This window comes from Balaenoptera borealis (assembly GCF_965194805.1).
Source record: "Balaenoptera borealis genome assembly, chromosome: 10".
Taxonomy (NCBI): Eukaryota; Metazoa; Chordata; class Mammalia; order Artiodactyla; family Balaenopteridae; genus Balaenoptera; species Balaenoptera borealis.
In genome coordinates, this window is record NC_138874.1 from 51,844,470 (window position 1) to 51,859,626 (window position 15,157).

At 33.8% G+C, this 15,157-nt stretch overlaps 1 pseudogene across 1 annotated transcript; it reads right to left on the reverse strand.

Moving 5' to 3' along the window:
- Nucleotides 1–3,629: 3,629 nt before the first annotated feature.
- On the reverse strand, nucleotides 3,630–13,669 carry LOC309604786 (E3 ubiquitin-protein ligase RNF13 pseudogene; annotated as a pseudogene). The gene is made up of 2 exons: nucleotides 13,502–13,669; nucleotides 3,630–13,269 (listed from the first exon to the last, which is right to left on the reverse strand). The product of its transcript is annotated as an E3 ubiquitin-protein ligase RNF13 pseudogene (transcript).
- Nucleotides 13,670–15,157: the final 1,488 nt, after the last annotated feature.

Consider the following 15,157-nt stretch of genomic DNA (forward strand, 5'->3'; position numbering starts at 1 on the left):
TTACACATTTTGGCTCTCTTCAAACTCAATATTTGGCAGTCTCCATGTTAATCTAATATAAAAAGTAAAGATTGTGAGAGGACTCATTCTTTTCTATTTGAAGTTAATTTTCATAATACACATCTATGTATCATGGGAATAAAAAGATAAAAATATGTTACTGTAGGGTATGGAATCTTCCCTTATATTAATCAGACTGTACAGGATAAACTTGACAATTTTAGAGTTGACATAAAAAATAATCACCAGAAGTAAGATTTTTGTCTTAGTGCCACCAAACTGAGTCATTTACAGACTAGGTGGGGATTCCAGAGAAGATTATGTCATTTGTTTGATGAGAGATTAAAACCCTGCATACTGTGATCCTGTGCTGACTCTTATTTTTAATGCTGTAATAACAAAGTAAATGCCAATGGTTATAATTCAGAAGATAAAGACATTTCTTATGGAACTGCTGAAGGCAAATCAAATCACCAGAATAGTGTCAAGAGCATGGAGATTATTAAAGAGCATGAAAATACTAACAAAGTATCCTCACCGAAGTTCCAGTAGCATGATAATTCTTGAAATGGTGAACAACCATCACAAGTAATATGTATCACCATTGCTATTAAAAAGCCATTAGCCTAGATTGGGAAGAACTATTCAAACTTAGAAGTAATAGAAGAAATTACAAACAAAGGTATAGGCATATTAAAATATATAACACTTGAAACTAATATATATCAAAGTAAACATCACATCACAATTAAAGGCAAATAATATGGTACTTAAAATATTTTCAATAAATATGACAAAGGATTAATATTCTTAATGTATCAAAAATGCTTTCAAATTGATAGCCTTTTAAGATCTCAATTTACAGATGGGTAAAGAGCATAATTAGAATCAAGAAAGAAGATGCTGAAATAGCTTGTACAAATATAAATATATGTTCACATTCCTCAACATTTTTGTAATAAAATAAATACAATTAAATGCATCATATTTCACTTGGAAAACATCAATTTTTTAAATGATAATATGCATTGTTCAAAAAGTACAATAATAAAAGGGCACTTTTATTCACTCTCATAGGACCTGAGGATATGATAAGTTTTTTGAAAGCAATATGGCTTTAGGTATCAAAGCAATAAATTCATAAACTTGAACTCAGTAATTTAAATTATATGGATTTAATTTGTCATGATATAAAAATACTGTTTATCTCTGTACTATCTCTTGTAATTAGAAAACAAAAACTAAATGCTTAACAAGAAATAAGTGAAACAAACTATATTCAGATAAAATAGTTCAACCATTAAAATAGTTATGAGGCAGTTTTAGCTCCAGAGAAATAGTCACTCCCATCATTACAACAACAATTTAAAAATGTCTCTTTGACTCGTCAGAGAACTGAGATTTCAGGGCACATTATTTTCATGAAATTTAGAGAGACAGGTGAATCCAGAAAGTCACAGCAGAGATCTGATTACCTGGAGCAAAAGTCATTGGAACCATAAAATGGTAGGAGCACTGAATGGTAATTTTGATTAATTGCTTTAGATTGAATATAGATTAACATGAGAGGAAGAAACTCCTGGAGGTCACAGTCTTGGTGGAATGTGGGCAGCAAAATGTTCATGAGCTTTACCTCCAGGAACTCCACTAGGTTCTCATGGTTGAATATCTAAGAAAGGGCACCTTTTGATTCAATCAACTAGAAAGAAAGAAAAATCATTCTGAAATATTACCACCGCATTCTCTATAACAAAGGCCTTCTCTCCAGGATAAAGACTTTACTAGAGTCTTGTTCCAGAGTCATGGAGGAAGGGTGTTCATCTCACTGCAGCCCCTTCTATCCTTCCTATCTTACCCAAGTACAGGACTTGGGTGGGAAACTCTACGAGAATAAACACTTGTAAAGGTCACAGGTCACAGACATGAACACACTAAAAGACAGATTTACCTAGAATGCTTCCAACTCCCACACCTTACCACCACACCAAGAGGGCTCCAGTGTAATAGTGGATTATCAGAGATACTAGATAGCTAGTATCTCTGAGGAAGGGTATATAAGGAAGACCAAAGTCAGGAGACAAAAGCAAAAACACTACAGGATTTTGAAATCCCTAGGAGGTACAGCTACTGCAAACATTAAACATGGCACAACTCTTAGCCAGACTTTTTAAAAAGCACAATGGAAGAGACAAAGCAGATATTAGACCCAGATCCAGGTATGACACAGATATTTTTACACACAGGAATTTTAAAACACTATAATTATTATGGTAAGGGTTCTAATGGAACTAATAGACAATATGCAGGAACAGATTGTAATGTTATTAGAAAGATGGAGATTCTAAGAAAGAATCAAAAGAAAATGCTAGAAATAAAAACACCTTACTAGAAATGAAAGCAATCTTTGATAAGCTTATTGGTAGACTGGACATGACTGAAGAAACAATCAGTAAGCTTGAGATAAATCAACAGAAACTTCCCAGACATAAATGCAAAGAAAAAAAAAAAAAAGACTGACAAAACAGAACAGAGTATTCAAGAACAATTTCAAAAAGTGCAAAAATGCATAACTGGAATACTAGAAAGTGAAGAGAGAACAAATGAAAGAAATACTTAAAGTAGTATTAACCAATGACTATGCAAAATTAATGGCAGACACCAAACCACAGACCTAGGAAGCTCAGAAAACACTAAACAAGAGAAATGCTAAAATATAGACATGTTTATCTTATTTACATTGTAGAAAATTAAAGACAAAGAAAAAAATCTTGAAAGAAGCAATAGGTTAAGAATAAGGATAGGAATTAAAGTGGATTTTTCATCAGAAACCATAATAGCAAGAAGAGTTGTGTGAAATACTTAGGTGCTGAAAGATAAAGCCCTAACAAATGAGAATTCTATATCCAATAATATTACTCTTCAAAAGTGAATAAGAAATACTTTCTCAGACAGACCAGAACTGAAGAAATTATTCACCAGAAGATCTGTCCTGCAAGGAATGTTAAAAGAACATGTTTGAAGAAGAGAAAAATGAAACTCAAACCTAGAAACACACACTCAAAACCCAAATGAAGATAAAATAAACTTTTTTACTTTTCTTGTTCTTAATTAGTCTAAAAGTTAACTGTTTAAAGTTATAATAGTAATATTTCATGCAGTGATTATAGCATATGATAAGTAAAAGGAATGATAGTAACATCAAAGGGAGAGAAGGGAGGAACTGAAACTTCATGTAAAATGGTATAGTGTTATTTCAAGGTGGACATATATTACTTACAAACGTGCAATTGGAAATTTTAGGGCAATCACTAAAACATTTTTTAAAGTATAATTGCTATGCTAAGAGAGGAAGTAAAATGGAATAAAATGCTCAATAAAAATGCTCAGTTATAAACAGAGAAAGGAGAAAAAGAGAAAACAAAGAACAAATGCAATGATTAAAAACCAGTTACCAATGTGATATATATTAATCCTGCTATATCGATAATCACTTTTTTATGATAACTCTACGGAATCAGTTTATTCTGTAAGACTAAAACAAAATGTGTGTATATTTCAAGGAGGTGGCATTCCATAACGATTTGGAACACAGTCTTTAGAATCAGACAGAACTAAGCAGCTGTGTGTCCTTGTGGAAGTTTCCTAAACTATGTCTTCATTACTTCATCCTTAAAATGAGTTTATAATACTTCAAATTGATTTAAATGAGGTTATGCATATAAAGATCTTACCCCAAAGTCTGGTATGTGGTAAATGTTAAATAAATGGTAAGTATTATTATCAAACTTTTTATATTCCTATGGGAAGAAAGTCTCACTCAAGGTAAATTTCACATCACTAACGGAAAATGAGGGCAGACACATTCTATATGGATGTTGCAGAGAAGAATTCATGCATAGGTTAAATTGTTTCCAAGTCTTCTCAGTTGAAATGTACAGTGATGTTATGACTTTGGTCTCCTAGTCAGTGTTTTCACTTGTGAACTTCAGGAGAAAATAGAAAAGGCATTATATCAATAATCATTTTAAATGTGAATGAGCTAAACACACCAAATAAAAGAAAGAAACTGCTAGAATGGATAAGTAAATAAAATGACCCAGGTATATGTTACATACAATAATGGATCAATATATGGATGGATAGATATATATATATAGAGAGAGAGAGAGATAAATGACAGATAAATTAAAACTTAAAGGATGGATAAGATATGTCACACTAATGCTATTCAAAAAAAGTTGGAGTACTTATATTAATTTCAGACAAAGTACACCTCAGATCAAGTAAACCAATGATGTATATAAAGAAAGGAAGTACATAATGATAAAGGAATCACTTATCCAAGGAGATATAACATTCTTAACATATATGCTCTTAACAAGAAAGCATCAGAATATGAGGCACAAACTGCTGGAAATAAAAGGAGCACTAGGTAAATTCACTATTACAATTGAAAACTGCAACAGCCCTCTTTCAATAATCGATACATCAAGCAGGCAGAAAATAAGTAAAGATAATAGTTGACCTTAACAGGACTATAAATCAACTAGATCTAACTGGCATTTATAAAGTACTGAATTCAACATCAAAATACACATTCTTCTTAAGAAACATGAACATTCACGAAGATATACCACTCCTGGTCTATAAAACACAGCTTAATAGATTTTAAAAACAGAAATCCTATAAAGTATGTTCTCAGACCATAATGGACCTATATTCAAAATCAATAACAAAGATAGCTGGAAAATCACCAATTACTTGAAAATTAAACAATACACTTTTAAATAATACATGGAGAAAAAAGAAATCTCAAAGTAATAAAACAATATTTTTAACTGAATGAAAATGAAACTACATCTTAGCAAAATACGTGGAATGCAATGAAAACAGCACTTGAAAGGGAATTTATAGTGTTAAAGAAATATGTCAGAAAAGAAAAATGATCTAAAAACTATCTTAAACTTCCATCTTAGGAAGTCTTTTAGAACACCAGAGAAAGAAGAATTTAAGTCTAAATCAAGCAGAAGTAAATAAATAATAAAAAACAGAGCAGAAATCAATGAAATTGAAAGCAGGAAATCAACAGAGAAAATCAATGAAATCAAAAGCTAGTTCTTGGAAAAGATAAATATAATTGATACACATGTAGGTGGGTTAACCAAGAAAAAGATAGAGAAGACAGAACTTACCAATATCAGATATGAAAGAGGGGTCATCCCCGCTGATCCCACTATCATTAAAATTATAACAGAGAAATACTATAAAAAGTTCTATCAATTTGATAAATTACACATAAAGTATCAATTCCTTCAAAGACCAAACCACCAGAACTAGGTAACCTGAGTTTCCCTCTTTCTATTAAAGAAATGGAATCAATACTTAATAACCTTACAAAAGAGAAAACACCAGGCCCAGATAGTTTCACTGCTGAATTCTACCAAACATTTAAAGACAAAATGTTATCCACTCTCCACAATATATTTCAGAAAATAGAAGCAAGTAAAACATTTCCTACCTCCTTCTATAAGGCCAATATTACCCTACTACCATTAAATACCATTATAACCAGATAAAACCATTACAAGAAAGGAAAACCACAGACAAATATCTCATAGATGAAAAAGATTCTCAACAATATATTAGCAAGTGGACTCCAACAATGTATAAAAGGAATTATACACCATAACCAACCACATCCATAGTTTTAAGAGGAAAAATCATATGATCATATACACTACTCCCTCAAGGAGACGGAGCATAAATCTCCACGCCTTAAATGGTGGCTACACAAAGTGATTTTCTTCCAAAGAGTACAGTTTGGAAAGTGGGGGAAGGGGAGTAACTATACAATGCAAAAGTTGATAAATACCACTTTAGTTAGGTGGTCAAGGTTAACATCAACAGGTGTAAGTCATGTTGATAGCTTGTACCCTTAATACAGTAGGATGAAAATGGCCTCTTTTGTGGTCTCCTTCCCCAAATCACTTACACTAATCTAATAATAAGAGAAATATCAGACATATTTCAATTTAGGGGCATTCTATCCAATACCTGACCAGGGATCCTCACACTATCAACATCATTAAAAAAAAAAAAAAAAAAGTCTGAGAAGTTGTCATAACTAAGAGGATCCCGAGGAGATATGATGACTAAATGTAATGTGCTATCCCAATACTGAAACAAAACGTGTATCAGGAGAAAATTAAGTAACTCTGAATAAAGTGTGGACTTTAGTTAATAATAGTATATCAATACTGTTTCATTAACTGTAACATGCACCATTCTAATGTAAGATGTTAATAATAGGGGAAACTGCAAGTTATTTGGGAACTCTCTGTACTATTTTGCAATAAATCTTCAAATCTAAAAATTTTCTAATATATAAGGATTATTTTTAAATATCTATGAGGTTTTTAATGACGGGGAGGCATGCTTATAAGATGAAGTGAAATACAGACACAATTAAAAATATAGTAAGATCTCAGCTAGGTTAAACAATGCTCATGCAAAATAATCTGAAGAACATCTACTACAGTATTATCAGCATTGTTTGTTTTGGAGAGGGTGTAGCAGAATAGGTGATGCTTATTATTGTTTTTATACATTGTACAATTTCATATAATAATAAGAAAAATGTTACACTAAAAGATATAAATAAAGGTTGATACCTCAGCTTTGAATGTTTGAAATCACAGAATATCACACCTCAACATATTCCCTCAGTTTCTGTAACAGGGTCAATGTCAGTAAAAAAATAAAAATTAAAAAAAAAACAACCTCTTTGAACTACTCATGACAAGTGTTACTATGGCCATATTCTAAATGAATAATTAAAGTACATTTTAAAATTAATAAACATTTGATAGTTTGGAAATGTTCCCACAGTTTCTATGGAGATAATTATTATACCTATTTGAACAAATATTTCTCTTGATAAATGAAACAGTTTATTTTCAAAATTAAAACTAAGACCTTCTTACTTTAATCTACTTAACACAAAACAGAATTAAACAAGTAAAGTACTCTAACAATCACTGAAGACTAGAAACCACAGAAATTTCTGCACTCTATGCTTTAAAATATGAATATGCTGGATCTTTTATTGCAAGGAAAGAGGCACTTCAGGCATTTAGCTTTCCCTGAGAATGAGTTTTCAAAGACTGTAGAATCAAAGATGAACTGAGGTTATTTTTCCAAAATGCAGTGTTTAGATTAGAAGTTTTATTATGAAAGAAACAAAATTAAACTTGAGCAGCAGTTTAGGTTAAAGGTCATTATAAAGCAAAGATTTGTTTGATTAAAACATGTCAAGCTTTGTCTTAACCTCTATCCCTGATAGAAAATATCAGGGATATTTTCTGTCTGAACTGAACAAGGAAAGGTTAGAAAGAGTGCCCCCAAGTCTAATATGATGACTTGTAAGGTGATAAATTGGATGGCTAGTAATTCATATAGCTCTCTACAAACTTACATTATACAAAAGATCTGGGGTGGGGGGTGGGGGGGAATGAATTTGACATTAGGTAGACAAGAGCCAATTAGGATTGTCTTCAATTCTAAGCAAAAGACCCAAGTCTCTCTGGACTCCATGACTTTCCTATGATAGATTTGGTGGGACCATGATTTTGATTTGTCCTTTCTGACTATGAGCTAGAGAATTCAAATATGCTCAGGAACAACATCAATGCATGTATTATATGAGTAAAGAAATGTGATAATAATGTGAAATGTATTCTCTTTGAGTTTATAAGAAAGTGAAAATGGCATTTGATATTTTGTGAGAAAACTGCTCAAAAGAAGTTTGAATGCTAAAGATGCTTAAACATGTCATTAAGAGGCAAAGAAGAAAAAAAAAACATTTTCACAAAAACTGTATGAGAAATCAATATTAAGAAGACAACCCAATCAAAAAATGGGCAGAAGACCTAAATAGACATTTCTCCAAGGAAGACATACAGATGGCCAAGAGGCACATGAAAAGCTGCTCAATACCGTTAATTAATAGAGAAATGCATATCAAAACTACAATGAGGCATCACCTCACACAGGTAAGAATGGACATCATCAGAAAATCTACAAACAACAAATGCTGGAGAGAGTGTGGAGAAAAGGGAACTCTCTTGCACTGTTGGTGGGAATGTAAATTGATACAGCCACTATGGAAAACAGTATGGAAGTTCCTTAAAACACTAAAAATAGAATTACCATATGACCCAGCAATCCCACTACTGGGCATATACCCAGAGAAAACCATAATTAAAAAAGACACATGCACCCCAATGTTCATTGCAGCACTATTTACAATAGCCAGGTCATGGAAGCAACGTAAATGCCCATCAACAGATGAATGGATAAAGAAGTTGTGGTACATATATACAATGGAATATTACTCAGCCATAAAAAGGAACAAAATTGGGTCATTTGCAGAGATGTGGATGGACCTAGAGACTGTCATACAGAGTGGAGTAAGTCAGAAAGAGAAAAACAAATATCGTATATTAACGCATATATGTGGAATCTAGAAAAATGGTACAGATGAACTGGTTTGCAAGGCAGAAATAGAGACACAGATGTAGAGAACAAACGTATGGACTCCAAGGGGGGAAAGCGGGGGAGAGGATGAATTGGGAGATTGGGATTGACATATATTCACTAATATGCATAAAATAGATAACTAATAAGAGCCAGCTGTATAAAAATAAAGAAAGAAAAAAATAAAAATAAAAAAACTGTGAGAAATGTTTCAGGGTAGAAAAGTTGCAATGATTTTGAGAGGCTCTGAGTCACCTATGGACCTTATTATTGTAGGTTTGATGAAAGTGGGGTTCAGCTCCTCTGTGGGATTGACCTTGTGGATACACCTTGTGTGCCTAACCTGACCTGGTCCTCTAAGCCTTTTGTCTCTTACATTATTCATTTGTTCTCTTACATTGTTGATCAGTTCTTTTTTTCTGTTCTCTTAAAGACTTTTAAGCCTGAAACCATAGAAATTCACAGTGAGAGTTAAATGTTTCATGCTTAATCAAATGCTTTGTCTCTGACTGTTTTTTTAATCATTTTTAACCTTTCCAATATGAAAGTAAATATTAAAATGTGTGTATTTTTTAATTTCAATAGAAAGTCATTGGATCCTTTTATAGTTAAGGCCATTTTAGAATCTAGAAGCATGATGTTGTCTTTCTCAGAAGTATTCAATTTTACATCCTAGTGTTTTAATACAAAGAACTCTTGGAACTTTCTAAAATCATGGAAGACTTTTTGATTTCTATAGTGGGGTTGATTTTTTGTAATTTATAAAATTAAGTTTATTGAGATATGATTTGTATACAGTAAAATACAACCATTTTAACCATGCTAGTTTTTGTTGTTGTTTTTATTTTTTATTTATTTTTTTTTACAACTTTATTGAAGTATAATTGCTTTACAATGTTGTGTTTCTGCTGTACAACAAAGTGAATCAGCTATATGTATACCTATATCCCCATATCCCCACCTTCTTGCGTCTCCCTCCCACCCTCCCATCCCACCCCTCTAGGTCATCACAAAGCACCAAGCTGATCTCCCTGTGCTGTGCAGCAGCTTCCCACTAGCTATCTGTTTTACATTTGGTAGTGTATATATGTCACTGCTACTTTCTCCCTTCATCCCAGCTACCCCTCCCCTTCCCCCCCATGTCCTCAAGTCCATTCTCTACGTCTGCATCTTTATTCCTGCCCTGCCACTAAGTTCATCAGTACTGTTTTTTTTAGATTCCATATATGTGTGTTAGCATATGGTATTTGTTTTTCTCTTTCTGACTTACTTCACTCTGTATGACAGACTCTAGGCCCATCCACCTCACTACACATAACTAAATTTCATTCCTTTTTATGGCTGAGTAATATTCCATTGTATATATGTCTTTATCCATTTATCTGTCAATGGACATTTAGGTAAGCATTCTAGTTTTGACAAATTTAAATTTTTGAGTAATCACCACCTCAGTCAAGACACAGTATTTTCATCCACCCAAAATTTGCCTTTCCCTGGCAATCATCTCCTCCCAACAATGGCTCCAGGCAACCACTGATGATCCTTCTGTCACTATACATTCAATTTATATTTTCTAGAGTTTCATGTGAGTAGAATAATATGGTACATAGTTTTTTGGAGTCTAGCTTCTTTGTCTCATAGTGTTTGTAATATTTACAATCCTCTTGTGTTCCTCAGTAGTTTGCTTCATGTTATTTTGAGAAGTAATCTATTCTTTGACTATACCACAATTTGTTTATTCATTTAACTATTGGTAGATTTGAGCTATTTACAGTTTGGGACTACAACAAATAAAACTGATAGGAACAATCAGGTAAAGTCTTTGTGTTGATGTAAAGCTTAATTTCTCCTAGAAACACATCTAGGAGTGAAGTTGTTGGGTCATACGGTATTTGTAGGTTGAAATTAATAAGAAACTCCAAACTGTTCCAAAGTGGTTGTATCATTTTGCATTTCTACCAGCAGTATATAAGAATTCCAGTTGCTGATATCCTCACCATAACTGGTATAGCCAATTCTTGTAAACTTAGCCAGTCTATTGATATGTAGTATTATCTGCTTGTGATTTAGTTTGAATTTCCACAGTGGCTAAATATCTTTTCATGTGTTTGTCTATATATCTTCTTTTGTGAAGTGTCTGGTTTAAATAGTTTGTCCATTTTTTATTGAAGTTTTAGTCTTATTATTGAATTGTTAGTGTTCTTTATACATTCAGCATACAGTTCTTTTATCAAGTAAATACACATATATATTTATTTATCAGAATTACATATAAATATACATATTCATATGTCATATATATTCCTTTGAAGTCTGTGATATGCTTTTTTATTTTTTTAGTGGTGTCTTTGAAAAAGCAGAAAATTTTAATTTTTTTAAGTCCAATTGTCAATTTTTCATATTATGTGTGTATTTGTACAGTCTTAAAATCTGATATTATGTTCTCCAATGTTGTTATTTTCTTTTTAAATTGTTTATTGATCCTTTGCAATTTCACATAAATTTTAGAATTGCCTTGTCAATTCCAACCAAATAAGTATGCTGGGATTTTGAGCAGGATTATATTAAATCCATAGATTCAAATGGTGGATAATCTTAAAAAATATTGAGTCTTCCCGTCCACAAACATAGTATTTCCTCATTTGCTATATGTTCTTTAATTTCTCTGCAATTTTTTTTTTTTTTTAGATTTTTTTCATTGAATAGGTCTTTAAATATTTTGAAATAATTTATCTCTAACTATTTTAGGTATTTTTATGTTTTATCAATGTTATTTTGCTTTCAATTTCCAATTGTTTATTGCTAGGCAATAAGAAACCAAATGCATTTTGTATATTTATTTTGCCTCTGGGAAACTTATTAATCTCACTTATTCTAATAAATTCTTTGCAAATTTTGTAAGATTTATATCATATAAAATTATGTCACCTACCAGAAAAGACAATTTTGTTTCTTCCTGTCCAATCTGTATGCCTGTTATTTTTTGTTTGTTTGATTGTATTGCACTGACTAGGCTCAATACAACATTGAATAGAAGTGGGGAGAATTGTCTTTCTTTCATTCTACAAATCTTACCAGGGAAGCTTTCATTAAGTATGATGTTAGTTGTAGTATTTTTATTTATTTATTTATTTATTTATTTATTTATTTATTTATTGCCAGTTCTTAAAGTGGAAAACGTGTTTATTAACATTCAAACTCCCTTATACAAGGCCATATAAAAATTCTTAACATTTTGACTATACATAAGTCTATATTTTCTACAGTTACAATAATGTATAATTTAGCTTTTCATAATACATTGTTTAAATACATCATTAGTGCTGTTAAACATAAGCAATATTTGCAAATCCAATACTTGAACAATTTCCTCTGTACATAGTTTAGCAGAGCTAATTAGCATAAGATGCTCTTTTTTAAGAGGTATATGATCTGAGTATTAACAGTTACTGAAGTTTGGTATTTTTATACAGCATTTTCTTTTTGCTTTGATCACAATAACACAAAAAATCCTTAAGGATACTGAAATTCAGTAACTAAAGTCCAGAGACATTAGCCAATAAGTCAAGTTCATGCGTAACACTATAGTATTAAAAACCTTAAAAAAAAAAAAAACTTTTGCAATCTGCCCTAGTACAGACTGTTCCTATCAGGATAAGACTACTTGGCAATAGAAAGGAAAAAGACAGCTTTGAGTCTCTGTGGTGCTGATAGGAAGAAAAATGCTAACTTACCTTGTCGCCTCTCACTAATAATGGCAGAAATACCAGAACAAGCATATTCCAGCTCAACAACTCTAGGTAACTTTATGGAGATGGGAGTTGGCTTAGCTCATGCTAGGTGGCCACAGCACTGACCTTGTGTGTAAAAACATGAAACATTTGCATACTGTGATCTAGGTCTTCATTGTAAGTTCTACTGAGGAATTTTTTTTTTAATGTTTTGGCTATATTTCATTCCAAAAGAAGAGCTGATTTGATGCTTGAGTTACAGCACCAGTCTGTATTAGTTATTAGTGAAACGAAGTACACTCCTGCAGATAAATACCAGATCAAAAAAACCTGTTTCAGTAATCTGATTAACCTGTAGAATACTAAAAAATAAGTTATTTCTACAGAAATCTCTGAAGGGAGCAAGAAAACGATATGCCTAAATAAACATTTTAAAGGGAAATAACCCAGTACCCTCTGAAGGTCAAACAGTGTTTGCTATGTTGTAATCCCGTTCACCATCAGGCTGCGGTTGGACCACAACACTATGTTCATTAACTTCGTTTTCTGCATCACTACTGTCGGTATCTTCATTGTCATCTTCCTCATAGTCTGAAGATTCTGTCATGTTCTGATGTGAGCGGGATTCCGACAAAGCCCCAAATGACTGGGTGCTGACAGAAGCCAAAGGTCTGAGTAAAGGGGTATGTTCTGACACTTCATTTTCTTCTTGACTACTATCTGTGTCAGGGTCTGAATCACCTTGAGAAGGAACAACTTTTTGCTTGCAGACTGGACAGGTTTTTTTGGTTTTAGTTAGCCAAGGATCTACACACTTGCAATGATAAGCATGGGAACACGGAAGGATTCTGAGCTTGTCTCCATCTTCATATTCATCCAAACAAATGGCACATACATCATACTCATCTCCGTTTTTGAATTTATGTATAGGGAGTTTCTTAAGTTGATCTTTACGAAGTCAGTTTCTTCCAGCTCTATGTCTATCCTGGACAAATTTTGCGATCTGTACTTACTGGCATTGGATCGCACGCTAATGAGGTCATCAGAATCACCATTGTGAACTATGGCTGCTTTGTATCCTGCTCTCTGTGCATTTAAAACCTTTTCATCTAAATTACAATCAAGTCTTCTAATTAACACGATGAAAGCGCCAGATGAATTGTCTCTTAGTGGCGGAGGCACTATGGGTTCACAGGCATTCTCTGGTTTTGAGTTAATCAAAAAACCCTTTAAACCTTCAGCTGGAAGTCTATAACCAAATCTTGCTGGAAGGTCATCAATGTCTGAGACGCGTTTTCAAAATTATATGCTAAAATGTCCGCTTCTACAGGCGGTAGGTTTAGGAATGCAAAGAGCTGCACAGTCAGGATGGTATAGCCTTGCGTGGCCGACAGCATGAGCATCCCGATGGAGAGCAGCAGCTGGCCATAAAGTCACCTGGGAGCCTGACGCCACAACACAGATAGGCTCGCCAGCACGTCGCTGCGGGAGAAGTCCCCATCCCGACGTCATGACTGAATCTCCGCACCGACCCCCACCCTAGCTGTAGTATTTGTATTGATGTCTATTATCAGAGTGGGAAAAAAAAAGTCCCTTTTGATCCAGGTTTGCTGAGTGTTTTTATCATGCATGAATGCTGAATTTTTCAAGTGCTTTTTTCTGCAACAATTATCAACAAAATAGGTATTGAGGTGGTCAATTGGACAGAAAGACTGAAAGTACTAATCAAGCCTTTATTCACTTACTAGGACAGTGAATAATGCAAGAGGTTAACGGAAGCTCTGGCTCCCTGCTATTTTGTTTTTCTTCATAGAATGGCAGGAGAGGGTCAGATGGATGCAGCACAGAAAGGGGTAGCTGTCTCTGAGGAGAGACTTAACAAAAGGCTCTTGTCTCTTCATGGACCGTGGGCTGAAGGTGAGGAAAGAAGGAAGGGGTAGGAGTTGGAAGGTACTGAGTTGAAGTAGAGTGCCTCAGCCACGGGCACTGAGAAGGAGGCCTCGAAAGAGGTGGTCAGGGCTAGGAATGCCCATGTGCCTATGAGGATGCTGATGAGTGGGGTGGGGGAAATCTGAGTCCTTGACTGCAACTTGCTTCAGAAAATTGCAGTGTAACGTTGCGCACCAAATCTGGTGAGGGGAAAGCAGCTTTCACTCATGAGGCCTGTCAGGCAAAGCTTGGCAATTGCCTATAGTTGGGCTCAAGGATTCCACACAGGATTTGGGAATGGAGCCAGACTCCTCAGTCACAGGTTTTTCTCCTTTATTGTCTTGATAAAAACAATGCTTTAAGATCATTCTTCTTTCCTAATATATGCATTTGGAGCTTTAAGTCTCCCTCAAAACACCACATTGGCTGCATATCCTGTTATTAGCTATGCCTTGCCTATTTTTTTTTTTTTTTGGCGGTTACTCATGGGTTAACATTATGCATCTTTAAATGCATGTCAGTCCGCCTTCAGATAATATTGAACCACTTCACACAGAATCAAAGGAAAGGCTGAAATGAAAACAGGGATCTGTGATGTATTATTTTAAAGCAGGATATTTTTTGGCTGGCTTGCTGGTCCATGAGATTAGGATAAATTAAACGTGGAGGTACAAAAGTGTGATGTGTTATAACTGATATGAAGATATGAAGGAGGTATTCAGGAAGGCATCAAGTGCCCAACTGAGTTTGGAGAACACACATTTGTAATGGCACTTGTGCGTAAGGCTGTATGGTTTTCTCCAGCAGATCTCAGCAACCTGAGTAATAAGTGGAGAAACGTGGGTTGGAGTTGAGTAGGACTGATGGGGTAGAAAGAAAAAGCTCAAGTACTGATGGTGAAATTAATTGATTGAAATGACACATCATCTTCCCTAAACTGGATAAGAGAGAAAAGGAATTGA